The sequence below is a fragment of the Benincasa hispida genome, chromosome 1 (genome assembly GCF_027475165.1).
Source record: "Benincasa hispida cultivar pf3 chromosome 1, pf3_genome.v1.1, whole genome shotgun sequence".
NCBI classification, from domain to species: domain Eukaryota; kingdom Viridiplantae; phylum Streptophyta; class Magnoliopsida; order Cucurbitales; family Cucurbitaceae; genus Benincasa; species Benincasa hispida.
Window position 1 is genome coordinate 37,454,960 of NC_143478.1, and position 26,807 is coordinate 37,481,766.

The window sequence follows — 26,807 nt, forward strand, 5'->3', positions numbered from 1 at the left end:
TGATAATTTTCGAGAAGACTTTGCGATAACCAAAAATTCAAATAGTTGTTTTGAGTTGTTGTTTGCGGTAATAAAATAAACGAATACGGTGGAGTTACGAAAAGAGTTGATAAAACGGAAGATGCGATGAGTATGCGGTGAACGGGTTGAGAAGGGGTTCAGCTAACACTTCCTAGGATGCGTTCATGTTATGCGATCATGCAACACACATACAATAGCAAACCATCACTCGACGCAAATGCAACGCCTTCTAATACTAGAACGCATGCGATATATGCGATGAATCTATAGGACCTACACATAAGCCTCTATTTTTATTTACGCGATGATAGAATGACACACACACAAATAAGGAGACCACATAATATCATACCTATCTCTAGGGTGCATGCAATGCAGGTTGGCAAACAGAGCTTATCTCTAAGTCTCTATCTCTTGCTTATGCAGATCTAATCTTGCTCTCTCAAGTCTAGATTCTAACCTAGCTCTCTCGAGTCTTTAGGTTCTTTCTTTAAACTCTCTCTCGAGTAGCTCTAAGGGGGTGTTGAGCACAACATAAAACAAGATAATCGCATGCGATGAAGATCCTAGGTCATGTTAGCTTAGTTCTTCCCAACCCATTCGATAAGTTTAGCTACTCATACGTGCTTTCAAGAGAGTGAACAGATGTAGATAAAGAAATTCCATTGTATAGATATAGAGTTGAAATACAAAATAACAATACAAGATGAGAATAAAGAACCTGGTAGCAATCTTTTGCTTCCCAAGGCTTTTACACTGTCTTTTCTACTCTGTTCAAAAGATAGTCTCACTATCGCAAGAGTCGGACCGCTCTCTGCTTTTCCACACCTTCGGGTTCTCTCTTGAGTTGCTCTGAGTGCTCTTCCAGCGTCTCTTCCCTTCTCTCACTCTGCCTTAAAATAAAAGAAAAAACTAAGAACAAGGCTATTCTATCTAAGGGAAAATTCTCTAAGTGTTTGAACTCCTTTGCTGAAGGTTGCTGTTGGTATTTATAGAGCTTCAGGGTGAAAGGCGGTTTCTCTCTTATGATTGCATAGATAAGATGACTTTAATTCTCTGACTGATGCGTCGAATATTTGTCACCGAAAAACGGATTCAACCGTCATCAGCTTTCTGTCCCATTGTGATTAATTATGCTTTTCACCCAGATGTGCCCACTAAGTTACGCTGGATCTATGTAGCAATCCTTCTTGAGCAGATGTTTGTGAGCACAAATCACTGCAAAGCCTTACGGTAACGCTGCGCTCGACCGTTGATTTCTTGTGATCGCACTTTCCGCCTTGCGTCAACCCATATTCTGCATAAAAATACAAAAGTTAACCGTTTTTATACGATGAACGTATACGACTGCAATGTTATGAACTTAATGCTTTTTGGACGCAATCTGACATATTTTATCAACGCAAACCTTCATTGTTTAATAACTTAGCACTGTAATAACATACATTTCTGCCCATTATCACACCCCCAAATTTAATCAATGCTTGTCCTCAAGCATAAGTTAAAGATTTTCTTTAGAAAGTCAACCACAATCTCTTTTCCTAGATTTCTCAAGGATACTTCATTCAAATCCTATACACCAAAATTTCCTTAATTTTTATTCAAGTCTCTACTTAAAATATTTCTAAGTTCTAGGGACCACAAGTTTAACCTTAAAAAAAACTTTACTAGATTCCATGACAAACTTTTTCACTAGGGTATCAAATGATTTTTATTCTTGCATATTTTTGACATTATTATTTTTTTTCTGACCCTGCACTGATCCAAGTGCCTCGCCTCTGTTTTGGCTTGCCCCCATGTGTGTCATGCGGACATCCAACTATGAGCAAGGTGCTCTTTCTCAGACTAAACTCATACCTACTTGGCAGCGGAGTTGCGGTCACTTATTTATGCGTTGATTTTGGCGACTTACTTTCATTTTGGATTGCCCCCACGTGTGTCATGCAGACATCTAACTACGAGTAAGTGCCCTACACAACTTAACTCTTATCAACATGGGTTTCCCCATTGCGTTGACAGTGGAGTTGTTATTTTCATTTTTTTAGAGCTAAAAATAGCAAGGTTGAAAATAAATACCTCACCCCCAAATTTAAAATGCGACAATGTTCTCATTGCCAAAAGATTGAAAGAAGTCATGCGATGTTCTTAGGAAGCTACGTAAAGAGTCAGTTTGAAAGAAAGCTAGCAGACCACTAACTTCTAGAAATATTTCATGAGGTGATTGTCCTAAAATTAAGTAGACTCTAGTATATACGAAAAAAATAGAAGCATGTGTTTTATCATTGAAATCATAATTGGCATAGAGAAAGCATGCGGTGACTTATTAAATTTATCAATGTTAAATGATTGCGGTAATCAAAGAGGATGCGGTAATAAAACTTTCAAAATTAAAATGCGATGCGATAATGCAAAATTTGGAATAAAGTGAAGGAAGAATACAACCCCCAAATTTACGCTGTTGCCCGCATTGTTTGTTGACGCATCCTACTTTGCGGCGATCTTCTTTTTTTACAATGCGGTGACGAAATAAAGTAGTTGCATCTTCGTGTGGCACCTTCGCAATCGTTCACCTCGATCATTGCAAGAAAAACATTGAGAGGGTCAAATACTTAAACAAAATGAAATCTTTTTTCTTTTTTTTTTTAAAGAAGTAAACTGCAGAAATATAAATGATAACAACAAAGTGATGAAAGTTCATGAAGTATTGATGTAGGAAAAAGGATATTCAAAAGGATTGTGTCCCTGATGAGGTCGAGTCATATGGTAACTCAGGGACCGCTTATTCCAAGCTTGGCTTCTCATGTCCACGATGACTTTCTCTTCTTTTCTCGATCTTCAGGAATTTTGACTGCATTAATCCGGAGCTTCTCCCCATTGATGTTCATTATGATTTCCCCCTTGTGCACATCAATTTGAGCGCGACCGATCGAGAGGAATGGTCGTCCCAATATGATGGGCGCATCTTTGTCCGCTTTATAATCCAAAATGATGAAGTCGGCCGGCAAGATGAATTTATCAATTGAGATTGCGGCATCTTTTAGCTCTCCCTCGAGATGTATTCGGAATCTGTCCGCAAGTAGGAGAGTCTTTGTCATGGGCGTGAGTGTGCCAATATTCAATCGTTTGAAGATTGATAGTGGCATTATGTTTATACTCGCTACAAGATCACATAGTGATTAGCCACTATAGACCCTTCCAATGGAGTATGGTATCGTGAAGATTCCTGGGTCGCACATTTTTTGTGGGATCATAGCATTTTGCGTTACTGCCATTGTTGTAATCTTGTCTTCATCATTTTGTTTCTCTTTCAATCTTTGCAGGCATGGTGGTGGTTCGAATTCTTCTGTCTCCTGTTCTAGAGGCTGAAGGGTGGACGCAACTTCAGGGTTCACCTTCTCAGGGTTTTCTGAATTATAAGTCAACGGGTCCTCGGTTGTCACCGCATTCAAGTTAGTTGCGATGGGCTCTTCCCCTACTCCCGCAGTCATTTTGTCGCTTAGCAAGGAGACTGCTAAGCATTGTTTCTTCCCGGTACCTCCAGCGTTACGAGGAAGCTCAATTGAGCTTGGCAACGCTCCTTGCGCTCTATTTTTCAGCTCGTCTGCAATTTGTCCTAGCTGAATTTTGAGATTTCGAATGGACGTTGCTTGATTCTGAAGCACTGATTCGTTCTTCTCAATGTAATGCTTCAACAAGCTCTCTAAGGAAGAAGATTGCGATGTTTGTGAGCTGCTAGCTTGGCTATGCGTTCGACCGTTGGTTTGCGGGAAAAATCCAGGTGGCCCTTCTCTTTGCACCACTCGTTGGAAGCTTTGTTGTTGATTTTTCCACGCGAAATTTGGGTGGTTTCTCCACTTAGGGTTGTACGTCTTGGAATAAGGATTATTCTTTATGAAGCACACTAACTGTGGATTTCCTGGGCATTCTTCCATCGGATGAGCGTCTCCGCAAATGACACAACATACGGTCGTTTGAGCAATTGCATTGACTTGCCCTTTCTTCGCTCCCATGTTATTAATTGCGATGCTTTGAATCAAACTCATCATCGCAGTCATCTGGTTCTTCAGGGATGCGATGGCCCCGTTGTTTGCGTCATTATCTTTTATTCTCAATCTCTGATCGCTCTCTCTCCAGTCCCTGTGATTTTTAGAGATGCGATCGAGGATATTCTTAGCCCCCTCATATGTTTTGTCAAGCAGACCACTAGCGGCTGTCGCATTGGCAGCAGTCTGCGAAGAGGGATTTAATCCGTGATAAAAGATCTCCATTTGCAAGCAGTCTGGTAATCCGTTGTGTGGACAGTCCCTTACCAGCTTCTTAAACCTCGGCCAGGCATTGCTGAGCGATTCGTCATTTTCTTGTTCAAATTTTTTTATTAATTTCCTTCTCCTGGCATTCTCGGTTGGTGGGAAATACTTCTTCATAAACTTTTCCACCACTTGTTCTCACGAAGTGATCTCTCCTGGTTCGAGAGAATACGCCCATTTTCTTGCCTGATCACACAAAGAAAATGGAAACAGAGTTAGTCGAACTTCTTCGGTAGAGATGTTTGGGAACACAAAAGTGTTGCAGATTTCTATGAAGCTTCGGAGGTGGGCGTCCGGGTCCTCACCACGCCTTCCTCCAAATTGTCCAGTAGTTTGGATCATCTACAGCATCACCAGTTTCATTTCGATTTGGGATCCATCAAGGGCAGGCCTCATGATTCTTGGAGAGAAATCGTAGTGGTTTGGTGATGCATAGTCCCGAATGGCCCTATTACGATCGTTTGCTAGTAGGATTGGATTCGCCATGACGTTTTTTTCATTTGGTGCTCCGTTTCCAGGCTGCTCCGCCATATCGTCTTTATCTTACTGTTGTTGTTGGTGGCTGTTTCTTAGTCTCCTTCGGAATGTCCTCTCAATCTTAGGGTTGTAATTCGCTAGAGATTGAGAGCTGCAAAGACATCAAAAAAATTACTGTTGGCACACTGATTTTCCGAAGTCCCCGGCAACGGCGCCAAAAACTTGATGTGTTATTTTATGAGGTGAAATAATGGAATGAAATGCGGTGATGGAAATGCGTTGAGCAACAAGTTTTCTCAGCGGAATTCAAGTATAAATTTCATTGAGTTTTCTGATAAGTCCAGGGTCGAACTCAGGGACTAGGGAAAACGGTATGCGGTGATAATTTTGTAGAAGACTTTGCGGTAACCAAAAATCCAAATAGTTGTTTTGGGTTGTTGTTTGCGATAATAAAATAAATGAATGTGGCGAAGTTACGAAAAGAATTGATAAAACAAAAGATGCGATGAGTATACGGTGAACGAATTGAGAAGGGGTTCAGCTAACACTTCCTAGGATGCGTTCATGTTATGCGATCATGCAACACACATACAATAGAAAACCATTTCTCAATGCAAATGCTACGACTTCTAATACTAGAACGCATGCGATATATGCGATGAGTCTATAGGACCTACACATAAGTCTCTATTCTTATTTATGCGATGACAAAATGACACACACACAAATAAGGCGACCACATAATATCATACCTATCTTTAGGGTGCATGCGATGCAAGTGGGCAAATAGAGCTTATCTCTAAGTCCCTATCTCATGCTTATGCAAATCTAATTTTCCTCTCTCGAGTCTAGATTATAACCTAGCTCTCTCGAGTCTTTAGGTTCTTTCTTTAGACTCTCTCTCGAGTAGCTCCAAAGGGGTATTGGGCACAACATAAAACAAGATAATCGCATGCGATGAAAATCCTAGGTCATGTTAGCTTAGTTCTTCTCAACCCATTCGATAAGTTTATCTACTCATGCATGCTTTTAAGAGAGTGAATAGATGTAGATAAAGAAATTCCATTGTATAGAGATAGAGTAGAAATACAAAATAACAATGCAAGAAGAGAATAAAGAGCCTGGTAGCAATCTCTTGCTTCCCAAGGCTTTTACATTGTCATTTCTACTCTGTTCAAAAGATAGTCTTGCTCTCGCGAGAGTCTGCCTGCTATCTGCTTTTCCACGCCTCTGGGTTCTCTCTCGAGTTGCCTTGAGCGATCTTTCGGCGTCTCTTCTCTTCTCTTGCTTCGCCTTAAAATAAAATAAAAAACTAAGAACTAGACTATTCTATCTAAGGGAAAATTCTCTAAGTGTTCGAACTCCTTTGCTGAAGGTTGCCGTTAGTATTTATAGAGCCTTAGGGTGAAAGGCGACTTCTCTCTTATGATTGCATAGATGGGATGACTTTAATTCTTTGACTGATGCGTCGAATATTTGTCAACGAAAAGCTGAGTGTACTTGTTATCGTTAGCAGCTTGTCAACTTAATTCGGATTCGACCGTCATTAGCTTTCTGTCCCATCGTGATTAATTATGCTTTTCACCCAGATGTGCCCACCAAGTTGCGTCGGCTCTATGCGACAATCCTTCTTGAGCAGATATTTGTGAGCACAAATCACCGCAAAGTCTTGCGGTAATGCTGCGCTCGACCGTTGATTGCTTGTGATCGTACTTTCCGCCTTACGTCAATGCATATTCTGCATAAAAATACAAAAGTTAACTATTTTTATACGATGAATGCATACGATCGCAATGTTATGAACTAAATGCTTTTTGGACGCAATTTAACATATTTTATCAACGCAAACCTTCATTGTCATTTCTACCCGATATCACACCCCCAAATTTAAACAATACTTGTCCTCAAGCATAAGCTAAAGATTTCCTTTAGAAAGTCGACCACAATCTCTTTTCCTAGATTTCTTAAGGATACTTCATTCAAATCCTATACACCAAAATTTCCTTAATTTTTATTCAAGTTTCTTCTTAAAATATTTCTAAGATTTAGGGACCGCAAGTTTAACCTTCGAAAAGACTTTACTAGATTCCATGACATCATATGATTTATTTCAAAAAAACTTTTTCACTAGGGTGTCAAATGATTTTTATTCTTGCATATTTTTGATATTATTATTTTTTTCTGACCCTGCGCTGATCCAAGTGCCTCGCCTTCGTTTTAGCTTGCCCCCACATGTGTCATGCGGACATCCAACTATGAGCAAGGCACTCTTTCTCAGACTAAACTCATACCTATTTGGCAGCAGAGTTGCGGTCATTTATTTATGCATTGATGCTGGCGACTTACTTTCGTTTTGGCTTGCCCCCACACGTGTGTCATGCGGACATCCAACTATGGGTAAGTGCCCTTCACAACTTAACTCTTATCAACATGGGTTTCCCCATTGTGTTTATAATGGAGTTATTATTCTCAATTTTTTTTGTAGAGCTAAAAATAGCAATGTTGAAAATAACTAAACAAATAGCTTACCTACGATGGAACTAAGCGATCGTGTAGACGAAGTGCTAAGCGATGTGTTAAAGTTTCTATGCGATGGAACTAAACAAATAGCTTACCTACGATGCTAAACGACGCGATGATGTTCTATACGATGGAGCTAAATGATCGTTTAGCTACACGACAGATACTGAACGATGACATGTAGCGCTAGACGATGGTGTTAAGCAATCGTTTGGTTCTATACAATAGAACTAAGCGATAGTTATGAAGAGCCATATGATAGCCCTGAGCGATCGCTTACCACGATCGTTTATCTTTGATCGGGAGCTAAACAATGCGTCGAGTTGCTATGCGATAGCACTACGCGATCGTTTATCTCTATGTGAAGCTAAGCGATGCGTTGAGTTGCTATGCAATAGCATTACGCGATCACATACCTTCGTGCGACAGCTGGGTGATGCGTTTAATGCTATACGATGGCATTAAATGATCGTTTACCTTTTTGTGCGCTAAACGATCAAGCATTTACTAAATGATCTGGCAAAACGCTGGACGATGGTTGTCATTGCTAAACAATGAGACTTAGCGAGATGTTGAACATGTGCAGGGGCTGTCGGTTCGACCAGTTTTCTGGTGGTCTGGTTCGGTTCAACTTCGAATGGTTCTTGGCTGGTCCGGTTCAAATGGTTTGGGTCTGATTCAAGCTACTTGAGTTCGTTTTGGAGCGGTTCGAGCAGCCCAGGAGCGATACAGAAACTGTTTTGTAATAGTTAGGATTCTATTTGCTTGTTTTTGCCAAAACTAAAACCATATAAGTCTGTGTTTAATTATTTATGTGCATATAGTATGCCATTTAGATTTAAAATCTCACTATAGGAATCATGTAACATGCATTGAAAGTATGTTATAATGTTATAACATATAGTATGCATGTTAGGGTTTCTCGTATTTAATATAAATGTTATATTAAATGTTGAATGCCTCATATATGTTGTGGATGTTTAGCATGTCTAAAGTTTTATAAGTTGTTATAAATTTGGGTTAGACATTTAAAATCCATAAACAACAGCTGCATGCTCACGTAGGTTGACCACCTGTTTTAATTGTTAAAACTTATAAAACCTAGGTTACAAACTCAGCCGGTATATAATCCTGTCTAAGGCTGGGGATACTTAAGTTGACGATTTACGGAACACCTTCTACCTGGGGTTATGGCCAAATTATTGAGCGTTGGTAACCAGTTTTATGAGCATATGTGAGTGATGTGAGGTAATAAAATGGTTTATCACCTAGACATCGTAGGTTAAAATCCAATTATAAGAGTTATACTTGGATAAACTACATAGACTTAGGGTTGTTTTATTAGCCGAAAAGAATCTAAGTATAAATCTACCCAAAATAGAACACTTCAGTGGCAGCTTAATAACTTCTATATGATAAAGTTATTAGAAAACTTTAGTGGGAGATTAATAACATATATGATACGTTATTTTTAGCTCTCACGTCTCTAAAAGTTCACAATCTAGATTTAAGCGGTACTTCGTGTCACCCTGGGAGTGACCTCCCTTCAAAAAATATTTTTTAGCTTAAATCTAGATTATGGTGAATAAGAGGAAGTTGTTCAAATATAAGTCTATTATACGATAAATAGATTTCAACTCCCAGTCTCCACATAGTTTACACCGTGAGATTCATATGACGCTTCGTGTCACCCTGGGATTGATCTCCCTTCGGAGAGTGTTTTGTATGAGTCAATATCAAGGGAAACAGAGGAAGTAATTCATAGTAAGTGGGTGAAGAATATGTGTCAATATATCCTACAGTCTCCTCTATTAGTCTGAACCGTGAGATTCCTATGTTGCGCTTGCTGGTTGGCTTTAAGCGGCCCTTTGCTAGTCGTTTCGTGACGGCTATCCCCATGGAGGGTTGTAATATAGGATTCGAAACAACACAGGCTTCAGTAAAATGAATAGGATCTTATAGTTCCATTTTGGATGTTGTCTTCTACTTCGGAGGCAAATTCATACCGTCCTATAGGATCTAAAAATGGCAGGTCACACTTACAAGAATTACTAAGTTTTAGTAAAGATCTTGACCGAAAACGATAACTAAACGACTATAGGAATAAGAGTTATTCCGGGGATAGTGTTTGGTCAAAATTGTTTGTTTTAGTGAAGGAGTATCTGACTGCTCCATGGTAGCACAAATTCTGACTCACTAAAATATCGTTGCAAATAAATAATGGTTATGGGTACATTATTACATTTTGCTAAAACTTGACTTTGGATTTAGTTACAATTTGCTAATTAGAATTTGTTTGAATTTTATCAGCATGTTGAATTCTAGTATACTCTTTCCAATGTACATAACAGTAAAATCAAATCAACAAACAAATTACTAGCAGTTGATTAAACCAACAGAGTTTTAACAGAGGACTGTCCTCTATATCCCAACTCATCTAAAATTATGAATTATGTAGATGAGGATGTTGAATTTGAACAACAAGATAAATATGATTTACTCGTAATCTGGATAATTGATTTAGGTGCCGCTAATCATGTATGTACTATCTCACAGGAAACAAGTTCCTGGAGACAGTTGACAGAAGGTGAAACAATCTTTAAGGTAGAGACTAGGGAGATTGTTTCAGCCAAAGTAGTGGGAGATATGAAGTTATTTATAGGAGATAAGTATATTTATTTGAAAAATGTATATTATATTCTTTCTATGAAAAGGAATCTAATATCTGCCTCCTGTTTGCTAGAAAAAAATTATAAAGTTTATTTTGAAAATGGTGAAGTGTTCATCAAAACGGGAAATAAACAGATTTGCTCTGCAAAATTAGGAAATAACTTGTACATGTTAAAACCAACTGAGGTCAAAGCTATTTTGAACATAGAGATGTTTAAAACTACTGGGACTCATAAGAAGAGGAAGATTTCTCCAAATGCCTATCTTTGGCACTTAAGATTGGGTCACATAAATCTCAACAGGATTGAGAGATTGGTTAAGAACGGTCATCTAAATAAGTTGGAAGACAGTTCCTTACCACCATGTGAGTCTTGTCTTGAGGGTAAAATGACAAAAAGATCTTTTTCTGGAAAAGGTCTTAGAGCCAAAGAACGCCTAGAGCTGATTCACTCAGACCTTTGTGGGCCTCTAAATGTTAGAGCAAGAGGAGGGTATGAATATTTCATCAGTTTTATAGATGATTATTCTAGGTATGGGCATGTTTACTTAATGCGCCAAAAGTCTGAAACTTTTGAAAAGTTCAAAGAATATAAGACTGAGGTTGAAAACCAATTAGGTAAAAAGATTAAAACATTTCGATCGGATTGAGGTGGTGAGTATTTGGACATAGAATTCAAGAACTATTTGATAGAACATGAAATTCAGTCTCAACTCATAGCCCCTGGCATACCTCAGTAGAATGGTGTGGTAGAGAGGAGAAACAGAACCTTGTTGGACATGGTTCGTTCCATGATGAGTTACACTCAGTTACCAAATTCCTTTTGGGGACACGCAGTTGGGATTGCGGTGTATATTTTGAACATAGTTCCCTTGAAAAGCGTTTCTAAAACGCTTTATGAGCTCTGGATGGGATGTAAAGGAAATTTACGTCACTTCAGGATTTGGGGTTTTCCAGCACATGTTTTGGTGCAAAATCCAAAAAGCTGGAACACCGTTCATAAGTATTGTAGGCTACCCAAAAGAAACAAAAGGTAGTCTCTTTTATGATCTTCAGGAAGATAAAGTATTTGTATCAACAAATGCAAACTTCCTGGAGGAAGATTATATAAAGAACCATCAACCTCGCAGTAAGCTAGTAATAGAAGAAATGTTTAGAGAAACTACAAATGTATCAACAAGAGTTGTTGATAGAGCAGGTCCGTCAACAAGAGTTGTTGATGAAACTGATACTTCACATCCTTCTCAAGAGTTGAGAATGCTTCGTCATAGTGGGAGGGTTGTGCAATAGCCTGACCGGTACATGGGTTTAACTAAAACTCAAGTCATCATACCAGATGATGGTTTAGAGGATCCATTGTCTTTTAATCAAGCAATGAATGATGTGGACAAAGACCAATGGATTAAAACCATGGACCTTGAAATGGAATCTATGTATTTCAATTATGTCTGGGATCTTGTAGATCAACCGGAAGGGGTAAAACCCATCGATTGCAGGTGGATCTACAACAGAAAACGAGACCAAGCTGGTAAGGTACAGACCTACAAAGCTAGACTAGTGGCAAAAGGGTTTACCCAAAGAGAGGGGTTAGATTTTGAAGAAACCTTCTCTCCAGTTGTCATGATAAAATCTATTAAAATACTCTTGTGCATAGCCACATTTTATGATTATGAAATATGGCAAATGGATGTCAAGACAACTTTTCTGAATGGCTATCTTGAAGAGAGTATCTATATGTCTCAACCAGAAAGGTTTATATAGCAGGGTCAAGTGCAAAAAGTTTGCAAGCTTAATCGATCCATTTATGGATTTAAACAAGCTTCTAGATCCTGGAGTATGAGATTTGACGCTGCGATCAAATCTTATGGCTTTGAACAAAATGTTGACGAATCCTATGTATACAAGAAGATCGTCAACAAAACTATCGCTTTTCTACTGATTAGGAATGAGGTAGAATATCTAGCTGATATTAAGAGATGGCTAGCTTCGCAATTCCAAATGAAAGATTTGGGAGAAGCACAATATGTTCTTGGAATCCAAATAGTTTGGAATTCCAAGAACAGACATTGACGTTATCTCAAGCATCTTATATAGACAAGATGTTGTCTAGGTATAAAATGCAAAGTTCCAAGAAAGGATCTTTACCTTTCAGGCATGGAATTCACTTGTCTAAGGAGCAGAGTCCTAAGACACCTCAAGAGGTTGAGGAGATGAATTAAATTCCATATGCATCTGTAGTAGGAGTTTGATGTATGCAATGTTGTACTCGTCCCGACATATGCTATGACATAGGAATTGTCAGCAGATTTCAGTCCAATCCTGGTCATGACCATTGGACTGCTATTAAAAACATTCTCAAGTATCTTCGAAGAATGAGAGATTATATGCTCGTGTATGGTCCTAAGGATCTGATCCTTACTGGATACACTGATTCTGACTTTCAGACCAATATTGATTCGAGGAAATCAACTTTGGGGTTAGTATTCACTCTTAACGGAGGAGCAGTTGTGTGGAGAAGCATCAAACAGAGTTGTATTACGAACTCCACAATGGAAGCTGAGTATGTTGCTAATCCATTTACGAAGGCCTTTTCGGTGAAAGTGTTCGAGGGTCACCTAATAGGACTAGGTCTACGAGTTTTGTATCACTAGGGTAAGTGGGAGAATTGGTGGGTATTGTGATGCCCTAGTTTATTGTATTTGTACATTTTATTCTCTCCATGTAAACTCAACATTTTATATATTTGTATATATTGATCCACTGGAGTTTTAATCCAAGTGGGAGTATTGTTGGGTTTTATATCCTAAAACTCGCAGTTTGTAAAATGATAAATATTTTCTATTATCAATATACTTGTTATTGATCTCATAAATTGTATGAAAGTCTAAATCCAATAAACTAAGATCCATGATTATTGTATGAGTACTTGAACTTTATGTGGAGACATAAGAGTGGATTGGGTTCGAGTAAATAGTCAAAATGATCTATGGTACATGAATGAGGTTGGGTACCTTATTCTGGTAACACCATTGGATGCGGCCTACTTTGTAGTTGTTACAAAGAGTTGTAAAGTGCTGCATACGATGTGATCCTAATTCGTACATGTTATGACATGAGGATGGGGGCGTCCTATGCAATGAATTTGCATAAGACCAGGACCAAGAAATAAGTCACTCTTACTTTATAATGCTGTTTACTGTTTAAGACTGACTATTTCACCTAGATGACCTTGGTAACTCGATCTTAATCCTGAGCTAACTATGAACTCCTGTTTATTCGGGATTGCCCTTAGATTTGCATAGTTGAGGGTTGGCTCAACAGCGCCGGCTCAATAAGACTCCCATTTCAGGGGTAAGACCGAATAGATAGCTGGAGACATAGGGTGCAAGACGAAGTTCACGCCTACCTGATTTAGGGATAGGAAAAAGGTTGTTCTCTCAAGTACTAAATCCAGGTCTTGAACAAGGGGCCCCACCTTTTCACTGGGCTGAGAGAGTTTGGTTTGGTGATTGGATCACAAACTAGTTGTTCATTAGAGGATCAGTAGGGACTTGAGAAATAGGACGTAATCTCGAGGGTAAAACAAATATTTGACCCAGCCGTTATTATGAACAATCTGTGAAGGGTCGACTTGCTGATTATGGTAAATCATGTGGACATAATATATCTACAGTGAGGGGAGTGCAACTATGAGCTTTAGTAGAATGACTCATTAGTTAATGAATGGAGATTAATCTGGTCTAATGAGTTTAGCCAATTAATCTCGGATCGTTAGAGCCCATGATCTGTAGGTCTACAAGGTCCCCCTACTAGCTCGTAACAGACTACCTCTAGAATAGCGTGATAAGTTAATTTGAATCGTTTAAATTAGAATTAAAGGAATTAGTAATTATATGAGATATAATTATGTTTAATTTTAGACTTAAACGGAATAGGAGAATTTATATATTTAAATATGATTTAAATATATAAAAATGGATATGTGTTAAAATTAATTTAATATTTGATATTAAATTAATTAAGTTTTATTTAATAATTAATTTATGAAATTAATTAATTTTTCATTTTTAAAATCAAATAGATTTTTTAAATCAAAATTTTATTTTTAGATAAAATTGAAAAATTGGAAAACTAAAACACTTAAATGGAAAAATGGTTTTTTCTATTATCCATCTTTGAACTAGCTCACACATGAAGCAATACATTTGCCTTGTCTTCTCCAAGCATGAGTTGCAACTCATGCAGCTCTTCTCTTTGCATTTGATCTGCAATATAATGAGAAGATTGAAGTGAAAATCGGGCATGCAATCAAAAGAGTTTTGAGAGAAAAACTGGTTTGAAGAAAGGTTCTTCAACCTTGTTGCAATAGTTAGCTTTTCTCCTTCAACCCTTGATTCAAGCTTGTTTTGAGTCCCACACTCAATCTAGAGCACCAAGAGAATAGTGAGAAATATCTTGAGGTGGTCTACAACAAGATAAGGAGAAGATTGCAGCTAGAGAAGAAGCTTTGAAGAAGTTCTACAAGAGGTATGTGTTGAAACCTATTTTTCTATAGAAGCATGCTTTATATTATGCCAAAATTAGTGAATTTGAGTGCTTAGATGATCCTCGTGCTTCCGCTGCTGTTGATACAATCCTGCACCTATCATGTCATCCTCACCTTCATTTCAGCTTGCCCATACAGGTGTCATGCGAGTTATCTGACTACGAGCAAGGCTCATACTCCAGGCTCCACTTACTTTCTACAAACCGTTTTGCTGCAAAAGAAAGCACGAGTGTCGTGCTCACCTCTAGCTACTTTGGATTGTTCATGAAAGAGGAGTGTTGTCCTAGCTTTATTCTTTTTCATTGATTTTTTTTTTGCATACATATAACGCACACACATACACATTCTCGTAACAGTTGCTTACAATGATACATAGAGAAATCAATCCAGCATAACAAAAAGAAACTAACCTAACAAAAGGGAATTCAAACCTAACTGCACAAAAGAAACAAACTAAAATAAATTGAATTTTGTGGAGGAAAACAAGAAAGAAGGAACATGAGACTCCCTTACAGTGTCAGAGCATCATTGTCAACTTCTTATTTGTCACCATTGATGATGGGATCTTGCTCCTCATTGACTGGGTCCTGGAGAATATGGTTTGAGAAGGTAGTAACAACAAGGCAGAAGCCAGGATGGGCAAAGTTGAGAAAGCGCCAAAGCGCATCATCCCCCGCGTTAGCATAAGTCCAATAAGCACAGGTTTGCATCATAAACTTCTCAAACTGGTCAGCCAAATAACCTACCACTGCAGAAGCATAAACTGATGAGGCATTGACTCTGGTCGGCTGACGAGAAGGTCTTGCAGCTGCATCACTAGTCGCAGAAGTTGGAGGGACAGGAGCAGTGGAAGGGGGAGGGCCATGACTTGCTGATTTAGAAGTGGGGATTGGATCTTGCTGACGTAGACGCAGAGGTCCCATGATCCTTTTCAGGCGAGGAGAATAGATGTCCTCTCATCTTGGGGCCACATTCGATCATCTCTTAATTGATAATTCCCTCCAAGTTAATAGGAAGGATTTTCCGAATGCTAAAAAGGAGCATGATCTACTTCAAAGAGATGGTCGTGTCATGGGTAGTTGGCATAATCTGATGCTTAATGAAATAGAGCAGATCTCCAGCATATCAAGGTGCAGTACCATGTGGAAGAGAGCATCCATTCGGCCAGAAACCTCAACTGTTCATAATGCTTTATTAGCCTATTCGTCAGATGGAGCATACATCCTCATAAAACTTTTCTCCTCCTCATCAAACAGCCAGTAGATGGAATTAATAGTCGGAGGAGAGAAGTCCACCTCCACCTCTCTCACCATGAAAATGCTTCTTTCAGGCTACATTCCCAAATACAACTTCCAAATAAGGGCACTATTGGTTAGTAAGGGTTGTTCGGCCAAGTCTTCCTACGCATATTCAACCTTCACAGAGAAGCCATTCTCCTAAAAAACATCTCTACCTTTGAGGACCTCCATCCTCTGGGCCAACTCTTCCTCATCCACTTCCATAGCCTCCTTAAAGATTCATCACTGGATGATATTATAATCCTCGAGGCGTTTCTTCTCGACTCTTTCACTTCTGTCTTCTCTTCTCTCTTATTAGCCATTCTCTTGTTTGTGACCTAGTGACTCTCACGGGAGTCACCTCTTAGGCACGAATTGCCTGGTTTCTTTTTCTTGGCTTTCTTCCTCATCTTCGAAGTCATTTTACTCATCTCTTGTAGGTCTATGTTCCTAGACCTCATACATGAAAAGGTCATCAAAGTCTTCCTCTTCTTTTTGCTGGAAAGCTTCTACGGCCGCATCATCATTAGGCCGTGTTTCAGCTGTAGCCTCTATTGTTCGCTACGATGCATCATATCAGCCTCTGTTGACTGCTTTCTACTACTTTTCATTTTCTTGTCTTCTTTTGCACCTAACAACTTGATATTTTGACTTTCTTTCCCACTCAATCGTGACGTTCTCTATATCTTTCCTTATTTTTTCTTCCATATCCTCTTACTCCTTCCTTTCAGCTTCTCCATTTCTTCTATTTTCTTTTTCATTCTCCACCAGAGCTTGTCTCAAAATCCTCTCAGCCTCCTCATATCGTTGATCTATCCAGTACTTCTAGAGGCATTCATCTATTGTACGCACAAATTGTTTCATTATTTCCTTCCATTCTTCCTCAGATAAAACAGAACTAAAGGAACCACCCTTTTTTCGGTCTTACATGTTCGAAAAAGTCGAGGAATGAGAGGATTGTGTTTCTGTACCTTTTTCAGCAAAAACAATAGCCTCCAGTTGTTGCGAGATAAGATCCTCGTCATATAGGGCCGCCATCTTGTAGTGGCCATCTGTCGGATTTCCCTCCACCAAGCCTTGGAACGATCCCGTGGTTCAGCGGGCTCACACATGACTGATCGGGATGTGGATCCTTCTCTCGATCTTCTTGATTTCACCTCTAATGAGGGTTTTTTTCGTCGTTATTAACGATTGCAAAGAGGGCGACATTACCTGCACTGCACGCCGTGTGAATTCAGACGGTAGGGTAGGGCTTTGAAGGCACAAGGACCTCCACCTAATATACATTCTTTCTGCTGATGAGGGATGATCCTTCATAGCTACTTTGGTAGGCTTCTCCGTTGTTGAGAGAGGAGAACCAGAGAAGGAAGAAGGGGAACTTGGATGAAGTTACGAGAACTGTCGCCAATCGAGAGAGTGGACTCTTTTGGGTAGGTCAAACGACAGGTGTGGAATAAATGGAGTTAGGTCAACCTATTTATAGGTAGTTATGGCCCACTCAATTGAAGCAACATCACCTTATTCTACTTTCACCTATTGATGGGGCCACATCACTTCGTTTGATGTGGGCGTAGTGGCCATCTCTCTTAATATGTGCACAAAGTAAAAAGTTTAGAAATTCATCCAATTGAATAAACGCTCAAGTAGGTTTTCAGGTTGAGATGGTCCCTGCAATCATTTTAAATACCTCTTCCTTAGACAAAACCAACCTCGACAGAGTTCGTCCATAGATCAGATGCAGACTCAGTACTCCCCCTCCCCCCTCCCCAACCCCCCCTTCCCCTCTCTTTTTTGCGTGAAAATAACGTACCTATACATTGGGGCTTATACTCATTCCAATTCTACAAGAGAAATAGAAACCTTCCCTTTATTCACCATCTCTCCTCAATATACTTTCACTATTTGTCTGTTGACTTTGAAAATGTGGTCATTGTCTCGCAGTTCCATAGCACCATGTGAAAATATTTTATCGATTGTGAATGGTCCTGACCATCTGGATTTCAGTTTTCCCAGAAAAAGTCTCAACCGAGAATTGAATAGCAAAACTTGTTGCCTCTCCTCAAACTTAGTTGGCTTGATCCTTAGGTCATGGTACCTTTTCATTCTTTCTTTACTTGATAATGCAGTTTCTCCAATTCATTAAGTGATCTCGTAAGCTTGATAATGCAGTTTCTCCAATTCATTTAGCTGTATCATCCTCCTGTCTTTTGCTTATCCCAGATTTAGGTTCAACTTCTTAATTGCCCAGTAGGCCTTGTTTTCTAACTCTAATGGCAAGTGACATGCTTTTCCAAATATGATTTGGTATGACAACATACCCAGTAGAGCCTTAAAAGCTGTTCGGTGAGCCAGGCACTTCATCAAGCCTTAATGACCACTCTCTTCTTGATAGATCTACTAACTTCTCGAGAATGCTCTTGATTTCTCTATTTGAGAGCTCGACTAACCCATTATTCTGGGGGTGGTATGTTTTAGCTACCCGTTGCTTGACTTTGTATTTCTATAGTAGGTTTGCCATAGTTTTATTAATGAAGTGGATTCCTTCATTGATGATTAGTGTTCTTGGCGTGCCATATCTATAGACGATGTTATTGAAAAGAAATTTTCTCACAAATTTAGCATCATTTGAAGCGGTTTCCACAACTTCAATCCATCTGGACACATAATCTACTGCTAACAAGATGTATGAATTTCCAAAGGAGGGTGGAAATGGCCCTATAAAGTTTATTCCCTAAACATCAAATATTTCCACTTCAAGGATATAATTCATCAACATTTCACTCTGAGCTGTCAAATTGCCTATTCTCTGGCATTTTTCACATAGTTGTACGAACTGATGAGCATCTTTTAACAGTGTTGGCCAAAAGTACCCGCATTACAATAATTTGGCTACTGTTTTTGTACTCGCGAAATGACCTCCGTAAAGAGCTTTATGACATGCCTCCAAAATAACGGGCACTTATTCTTCTGCAATACAGTGATGCATGGTTAATGCGATGAAATAATGGTGTATAATGCGATGGTGGTATATGCGTTGTGCATGCAAGTTTTTCTAGCAAAATCCAAGTATAAATTCTACTAGGTTGCCTGGTAAGCCCAAGGTCGAATACAGGGACTATGGAGACAGTATGCGATGGTGATTTCAGATCTCTTTAGGTGACAAATAAAACAATGTGTTGGTTGGTATGTTTGTTTAATGTATAAATTCTATGCAGCAGAATTGAGCAAAGAGTTAATAACATGAAAGTTACAATGAGTATGCGGGGGAACTGGCTGAGAAGGGATTTAGCTAACACTTCCTAAGATTGCGTTCACATTACGTGATCATGCTACACATATACAACAACAAGTCATCTCTGAATGCAAATGCTATAGCTCTTAGTTTTAGAACGCATGTGATGTATGCGATGATGTCTATAGGACTTATGTCTAAGCCTCTATTCTTGTTTATGCGATGATGGATGACACACACATACACAGGCGACCGCATACTACCATAACCTATTTCTAGGGTGCATGCGATGCATATTAACAAACAGAACTTATCTCTAAGTCTCTATCTCTTGCTTATTCAGATCTAATCTTTCTTTCTCAAGTCTAGATTCTAACTTAGCTCTCTCAAGTCTAGGTTCTTTCTTTAGACTCTCTCTCGAGTAGCTCTAAAGGGGTGATGGGCATATGCATAAGACAAGATGATCGCATACAATGAAGATCTTAGGACATGTTAGCTAAATGCTTCTTAACCCATTCGAACGTTTAGTTACTCATGCGTAATGTAAAGAGAATGAACAGGTGTAGAGATGCAAATTCTATTTTATAAATGAAATCAAGATACAGAATGATAATGGAAAGTAAAGATAGGGAGCCTGGTAGCAATTTCTTGCTTCCCTAGGCTTTTACACTGTTTTTCTCTACTCTGCTCGAAAGAATATTCTTGCTCTCATAAGAGTCGGCCCGCTCTCTGTTCTCAACGCCTCCTGACATTCTCTCGAGCTGACTAGGAATGATTTTCTGGCATCTTCTCCCTTCTCTCGCCTCCGCCTTCTAAGTGTAAGAAAACTATGAACTAAGGCAAAGTATCTTCTGTATGGTGAACTCTCTATATGGCTTAGGTGGCAATGGAACCGAACTCTTTTAACGAAGGTGGCCTTCGGTATTTATAGAGCTTCAGGGTGAAGAGCTTTTTCTCTCAAATGATTGCACTGATGGGATGTCATTAATTCTTTGTTTGATGTGCCGATTAATTGTCACCGAAAAGTTGAGTGTACTTGCTACAGTGTGTCGTTAACGACTTGTCAACTAAATTTGGATTCGACCGTCATCAGCTTTCTGTCCCATCGTGATTTATTAAGCTTTCACAAACGTATATGATCGCATAGCCTTGTGGTCACAATCTCTTAATGCGCTCAGACGTTGAATTCCTTAGATCGCAACTCTGCCTTGCTCCAACGCATTTTTCTACACAAAATATGTAAATTAGCTGCTTTAATGCAATGGACGCATGCGATCACAATGTTCTAAACTTAATGCTTTTGGACACGATTTTATATATTTTTACCGTCGCAATCCTACATTGTTTTATATCTTTACGCTGTAATAACGTGCATTTCTGCTCGTTATCACACCCCCAAATTTAAAACAATGCTTGTCCTTAAGCATAAACTAAAGATTTTCTCTAGAAAGTCGACCGCCTTTTTCTTTCCTAGATTTCTCGAGGTTGCCTTATTCAAATCCTATGTACCAAAATCTCCTTAATTCCTATCCAGGTCTCTTCTTAAAATATTTCTAAAATATAGGGACCACAAGTTTAACCTTCAAAAAGACTTTACTAGTTTCCAGAACATCACATGATTTATTTCATAATTTTTTTTTCAACTGGGGTGTTTTTAAATGATATTTTATCCTTGCGTAGTTTAGATATTCTTTCTATGACCTTGCGCTGATCCAAGTGCCTAGCCTTCATTTTGGCTTGCCCCCACGGGTGTCATGCGAGCATCCAATTACGAGCAAGGCGCTCTTTCTCAGTCTAAACTCATGCCCATTTGGCAGCGGAATTGTGATCATTTTATTTATGCGTTGATCACGATTCCTATTGGCTTGCCCTCACGTGTGTCATGCGGGCATCCAACTACGAGTAGGATCCGATCGCAATGTTATGATTTTGTTTTTTTTTTTGTATAGAGATCTAAAAGTAGCAAGGTTGAAAATAATTACCGCACCCCCAAATTTAAATGCAGCATTGTCCTCATTGCTAAAAAATTGAAAGAATTCATGCGATGCTCTTAGGAGATTTTGTAAAAGTCGGTTTGAAAGAAAGTTGGTGGACCACTAACTTCTAAAAATATTTCATGAATTGACTCTTCTCAAATTAAGTTGACTCTAGTGCATTGTGATGAAAAATAGAGGCATGCATTTCATCATTGAAATCATAATTGGCAAGGAAAAACAATGCGGTGACTTACTAAATTAACCAATGTTTAATGAGTGCGCCGACTAAAGAGGATGCGATGATAAAATTATCAAAGTTAAACTGAGATGCGAGAGTGCAAAATTTGGAATAAACAAAGTCAAGGAAAGATACAACCCCAAAATTTGCTCTGTCGCCCGCATTATTTGTGATCGCATCCTTCTTTGCGGCGAGCCAATTTCTTCGATTGTAGTGGTTGAATGAATAGTCGCGTCTTTCATGTAGTTCCTCCACAATCGTTCACCACGATCGTTGCAAAGAAAACATCGAGAGGGTCAAATAAAAGACAGAGTTAACAAAATTTTTCCTCGCCTTTTTTTTTATGCAAAGGATGAAATGATGACTATAAAGAGGTAGAATTAAGTTCATGAATTGAAGGTTTCAAAGGATACTTGACAAAAATTGCGTCCCTGATGAAATTGAATCGTATGATTGTGCAGGGACTGCCCACTTCTTCTTCAGTTAGAATTCCTCAGGTACATGGAGGTGTTCTCGCAGTGCAAGTCTTCTCCGTGATATATTTTGACTCTTTGCCCGTTGACTTTGAATGCGTTGATCCTGTCCTCATTGGATAACTCAACCACTCCATGCGGGAATACCTCTCTGATTATAAAGGGTCCGGACCAGCGTGACTTTAATTTACCGGGAAAGAGTCGCAGCCGCAAACTGAATAATAAGACCTTTTGTTCGACTTGGAGATTCTTCTCGCATAATTGTTTGTCATGCCAACGTTTTGCACTCTCGTTGTAGATTTTGGAATTCTCATATGCATGAGTTCTCCATTCATCAAGCTCGACCAACTGAAGTTTCCTTGCTTCCCCTGTGGCCTTTAAGTCAAAATTAAGCTTTTTCACTGCCCACAATGGTTTATGCTCTAGCTCAAGTGGTAAATGACATGCCATTCCGAACACTAGCGCATACGGGGACATGCCTATAGGTATCTTATAGGCGGTCCTGTATGCCCACAAGGCATCATCCAGCTTCATTGCCCAATCTTTTCGTGAAGGTTTTACCACCTTCTTTGATATCAGCTTGATTTCCCTGTTGGACACTTTAGCTTGACCATTTGTTTGTGGATGGTATGCGGTGGTCATTTTATGGAGGATATTATATTCGAGTAGCAAATTGTTGACGATGTGATTAAAAAAGTGAGAGCTTTCATCACTTATTATGGCACGTGGAGTGCCAAAACGGGTGAAAATATTTTTCCTTAAGAACTTGGAGACTACCGCCACATCACTTGCAACACACGATATCGCTTCTACCTATTTGGAAACGTAGTCGACGGCCAATAAAATGTATTTGTGACAATTTAATGGTGGAAATGGTCTCATGAAGTCTATGCCCCAGACGTTGAATAATTCCAATTCTAAGACAATGTTCATGGGCATCGCATGCTTCCATGAAATGTTTCTCGTGCGTTGGCATCGGTCACATTTCATTGCATAGTCTCTTGCGTCCTTAAATAAAGTTGGCCAAAAATATCAACTTTGTAGCACCTTTGCTGCTGTGCGTTGGCCTCCAAAGTATCCTCCATATGGCGAGTCATGGCATTGTGATAGTATGCGTTGGTGAGTAGCGTCTGGTACACATAGGCGCAAAATATGGTCTGATCCCCTCTTATAAAGATTTGGCTTGTCCCAAAAATATGTTCTACATTCATGTCTGAGCCCCCTCTTCTAGTGGGCTGTGTAATCCTCAGGGAATTGTTTGCAAACCAGAAAATTGACCACGTCCGCATACCAAGGTAATTCTTCAATTTTAAATAGTTGCTCGTCTGGGAAAGTTGTGTTCACCTCTGACTGGTTACGGTCAACTTCTGGATTTTCTAATCTGGATAAATGGTCCGCAACCTGGCTTTCCGCCCCCTTGCGATAAATGATTTCCATGTTGAATTCTTGAAGGAGGAGAACCCATCGAATCAATCTCGGCTTCGCATCTTTCATTGTCATCAAATATTTTATCGTCGAGTGGTAAGTGTGAATGATTACTTTAGTTCCCAGCAAATAAGCTCTGAATTTTTCCAACGCAAATATCACCGCAAGCAATTCTTTTTCTATGGTAGTGTAATTTGTTTGAGCAGGGTTCAAGGTTTTACTCGCATATGCGATGGGGTGTAGCATTGTTTTCTTCTTTTGCACTAGCACTGTCCCCATCGCATAACCGCTTGCGTCGTACATTAGTTCAAAGGGTTGTGTTCAGTCCGGTGCGATCAACACAGGTGCAGTTATTAATGAGTTCTTCAATATCTTGAATGAGACATTAGTCATCGAAGTCAAACGTTCTTTTTGCCTCCAGTCGCGCACTCAATGGTCATGCAATCTTTTAAAAGTCTTTCACAAAACGTCGATAAAAGCCAACATATCCTAAGAAGCTCCTGACAACCTTCACATTTGCTGGAGGTGGGAGCTTTTCAATCGCCTCAATCTTCACCTTGTCCACCTCCAGCCCATCCTTGGAGACTTTGTGCCCAAGCACAATACCTTCCTTCACCATGAAGTGGCCTTTCTCCCAGTTTAGCACAAGGTTCGTCTCTTCACATTTTTTCAGTATCTTTTATAGATTGTTGAGACAAACTTCGTATGTGTGCCTATACACCGAGAAGTCGTCCATAAATATTTCTACAGTATCTTCAAGATACTCAGAAAAGATGGCCATCCTACACCTCTGGAAAGTGCTCGGCACACTGCATAGGCCGAATGACATGCGTCAAAATGAAAATGTTCCATAGGGGCAGGTGAATTTGGTTTTCTCTTGATCTTCAGGAGCAATCATGATTTGATTGTAGCCGACATATCCATCCAAGAAGAAGTAATAATCATTTCCTGCTAGGCGGTCTAGCATCTGGTTGAAAAAAGGCAAAGGGAAATGATCCTTCTTTGTCTCTACATTCAGTTTACGATAGTTCATGCAAATCCACCAGCCAGTGACGGTCCTCATCGGTATTAGTTCATTGTTTGCATTTGGGACTATCGCCATCCTTCCTTTCTTTGGCACACATTGCACGAGGCTGACCCACGTGCTGTCGGTGATTGGATAGATAATCCCTGTGTCCAACCACTTGATTATCTTCTTCTTCACGACCTCCTTCATTGTATGGTTGAGTCTGCGTTGATGTTCGATTGATCCTTTTTGGTTGTCCTCGAGACGTATCCTGTGCATGTAATATGCAAGGCTGATTCCTCTAATGTCTGCTAGTGTCCAATCAATTGCTTTTATGTACTTTTACAGGATGCTCAACAGCGCACTCTCTTGATCTTCATTAAGTGCAGAGGAAATTATTACTGGTAGCGTTTCATTCTGCCCCAGAAAAGCATACTTCAGGTGGTTTTGAAGGGTTTTCAGCTCTACTGTCGGTGGTTGTTCCAAGGATGGTTTTTGTGTTTTTCTTTCTTCATTCATTGTCAGCTTTTCTTCTTTGGTTATTGTTTCTGTGATCACATTGCAGGCTAATATGGATGCGGTCGCATCCTCATCTTCATTTTCATCTTCAGAATTTTCTTTTTCATCTAAACTGAGTTCATCATCGGACTCAGTGAGGTCTTCTTCTTCCGGATATTTCATGGCTCTGATAATATAAAACCTGAGCTTCTTTCCATTCATGCTCAGTGTGCTCTCCCTTGTACACATCAATCTGAGCGCGACCAGTGGATAAAAATGGTCATCCCAGGATGATGGGTACATCCTTATCTGCTTCATAATCTAGGATGATGAAGTCTGCCGGTAATACAAATTTGTCAATCGTGACCAGGATAAGGGATTTGTCAGCTAGCTGGAGAGTCACCGTCATGGGTGCCAGCTGCCTCACATTCAGCTGCTTAAAAATTGAGAGGGGCATCAAGTTGATGCTGGCCCCGAGGTCGCGAAGCGCTTGACCAATGTATAACCCTCCAATTGAGAAGGGTATTGTGAAACTTACAGGGTTGCGCATTTTCAGTGGAGTTATGGATTTAGAACTTTGTGTCAATGCCACCATTGCAAACTTACCAGTACTTCTTTTCTTCGTCACCATGTCCTTCAGAAACTTCGCATACTTTGGCATCTGTTCAATCACTTCAATGAAAGGGATGTTGATATGCAAATGTTTCAGCATGTCCATGAAGCGTTGATACTACACTTCATCATTTTTCTTCTTTTTAAGTCTCTGGGGAAATGGTGGTAGCTGTATTTTCACGATTCCCTGTTCTTTCGGCTTTGAAGTGGACGCAATCTCCAGTTCCATCGTCTTCTGTTCTTTTGTTTCTTCTTAAGTCAACGGGGTCTGAGGTTCCATCGCAATTGGGGTAGTCTGGCTAGGCTCCTTCTTTTTCTTCGCCACTGTCTTTTCGCTTCGCAATGTCACAACTTGACAGTGCTCTTTTCCCGTACTCCTTGGGTTGCGCGAGAGCTCTGTTGAGCTCGACAGTGCCCCGGTCTACTTTTGAGTTCGCCCGTAATCTGTCCTATATGAATTTCAAGATTGCGAATGGACGTCGCTTGATTCTGAGGCACTGTTTCATTCTTTTCAATATATTGCTTCAGTAAGTTCTCCAAGGATGAAGATTGCAACGTCTGCGAACTGCTGGCTTGATTTTTCATTTGATCGTTTGTTCACGGGAAAAATCCTTGTGGCCCTTCATTTTTCGCCATTGGTTGAAATTTTTTTTGATTTTTCCACGCGAAGTTAGGGTGGTTTCTCCACCAAGGGTTGTAAGTATTGGAAAACGGATGATTCTTCACGAAATAGATAGACTATGGGTTCCTCGGACACTCTTCCATTGGATGGCCTTCATCGCAAGTAGCACAACTTACGATCGTTTGGTCGATTGCATTGACCTGCCCCCTATGTGTTCCTGGGCTGCTGATTATGATTCCTTGTATCAAATTCATCATCACATCATTTGATTTTGCAGGGATGTGATGGCCCCATTATTTGCGTCGCTATCTTTAATTCTTAGTCTTTGATCGTTTTCTCTCCAGTCTTCATGATTTTTCGAAATGCGATCAAGTATATTCTAGCCTCGTCGTATGTTTTATCGAGCAGACCTCTAGCTATTACAGCATTGGTAGCCATCTATGATGCAGGGTTTAAACCGTGGTAGAAAATTTCCATATGTAGACAATCTGGTAAGCCATTATGCGGGCAATCTCTCACCAGTCTTTTAAACCTCGCCTATGTGTCACTGAGCGATTTGTCGATATCTTGTTCAAAATTGGTAATCAACTTCCTCCTTCTGGCGTTTTCCGTTAAGGGGAAGTACTTTTTCATGAACTTTTCCACTACCTATTCCTAAGATGTAATCTCCCCTGGTTCGATAGAATAATCCCATTTCCGTGCCTGGTCACACAACAAAAATGGGAATAGGGCTAATCGAACCTCCTCAGCGGAGATGTTTGGGAACACAAACGTATTGCATATTTCAACCAAAATTTGGAGGTGGGAGTGCAGATCCTCGCCACGCCTACCGCCAAACTGTTCGGCAGTTTGAATCATCTACGGCATCACCAGTTTCATCTCGAACCTCGATCCATCAAGAGCTGGCCT